The following is a 1,830-nucleotide window of genomic DNA, read 5'->3' as shown; positions in this document are numbered from 1 at the left end:
AACGCACGCACGCCACGCACGTTCCACTCGCCGCTCACACTGGCCCATCGCCGCGTCCGTCAGCCCGTTCCACCCGCCCCTGGGCACGATGGACACTTCACCTTACCAACTGCACGGCGATACTGAGGAAGTTTGCTTTTGATTGGACAGAATTGGTGCGTGTTAAGGAAGGGGCGGGCCAGCATGGACTGAGGGCGGTGGGTGTGCGGAGTGGGCGGGAAAACGCGAAGGAGGACAGGAGGTCTGGCGGAAAGGTATAGTTTGTCGTTTGACGGTTGATGACACCAGCAACTCCATCGAAATCCTATTAAATTGCGCGTGGGAGTTTAAATGGGTAAAATCACTCTTAGAAGACAAATTGGCAATATGTTTCAAATACTCTTTGGTCCGGCAATTCCACTTCCACGAATTCAATGGGTAAAATCAAGGATACGAGTAAAAGATTCGTGTAACAAAGATGTTAATTGCAACACTTAGCCCAAAAGCCTGAGACAAACCATAAAACAAAGGCAATTAAATAAATTACAACACATTTGTATCCTGGAATACCCCTGTTGTATAAGATAATTTTATCATGCAGGAAAATGTTCGCCAAGCAAGATACAAAATTGCAGTTACAACAAAATCCGAATTTTGGCCGGACGCGGTGGCTCACGCCTATAATCCCAGCACTTTGGGAGACCAAGGCAAGCGGATCACCTGAGGTCAGAAGTTTGAGACCAGCCTGACCAACGTGATGAAACCCCATCTCTACTAAAAATACAAAATTAGCTGGGAATGGTGGCGCATGCCTGTAATCCCAGCTACTTGGGAGGCTGAGGCAGGAGAACTGCTTGAACCCGGGAAGCGGAGGTTGCAGTGACCCCAGATTGAACCATTGCACTCCACCCTGGGCAACAGGAGTGAAACTCCGTCCCTCCTCCAAAAAAAAAAAAAAAATCCCTATTTTGTTTGTTATAAGTGGAGACGGTTGTGTAGTGTGATTAGAGGAGCACCTCTGCTTTGTACATTTTATTTTAAAAAGTTCTATAGTACATTCTTAATAAGTTTAAAACAAGTTTTACCTTTATAATAAGAAAAACGTTAACCTTTTAAAGTCAGGAAAAGATAGTTTTTCTCAAAAGCGATTACCCTCTTGGATAGGGAAATAATTTCTACAGCTTTTTGGTATGTGAAAGTCCCATCTAGCCCCGAGGGCCCCTTTGAACCTTTAGTTAAGAGTGTGTAATGAAACCATATGCTTCCCCACAGGCTCCTAGCAACTCATTTTCTACATCTTAGTGATGAATTTGCTATCCCTTCAGCTGTGGTCTCTCTCTTTTTTTTTTTTTTTTTTTTTTTTTTTTTGAGTCGGAGCCTTGCTCTTTCGCCCAGGCTGGAGCTCAGTGGCACGATCTCGGCTCACTGCAAGCTCCGCCTCCCGGGTTCACGCCATTCTCCTGCCTCAGCCTTCTGAGTAGCTGGGACTACAGGTGCCCGCCACCACGCCTGGCTAATTTTTAAAATATTTTTAGTAGAGACGGGGTTTCACCGTATGAGTCAGGATGGTCTCGATTCTTCTAAAGAAGAAATTTTACCGGCTTCTTCACCAGACACTCCCTTCAAGGCAAGTTAACCTAATTCCTGGAAAGTTAACAGACACCACGTGTTTCTTTCCTCTTTCTTAACTCTTACACTAGCTACTTGGGAGGCTGAAGTGTGGGAATCACTTGCAGCAGGCGGTTGAGGCTGCAGTAAACTATAATTAGGCCACTGCACTCCAGCCCAGGTGACAGAGCAAGACCCTGTGTCTAAAAACAAAACAAAAGCAAGTTTTCCACCTTTAGAAAA

The sequence above is a fragment of the Chlorocebus sabaeus genome, chromosome 20 (assembly GCF_047675955.1).
Source record: "Chlorocebus sabaeus isolate Y175 chromosome 20, mChlSab1.0.hap1, whole genome shotgun sequence".
Classification (NCBI taxonomy): domain Eukaryota; kingdom Metazoa; phylum Chordata; class Mammalia; order Primates; family Cercopithecidae; genus Chlorocebus; species Chlorocebus sabaeus.
This window is presented reverse-complemented; position numbering follows the sequence as displayed.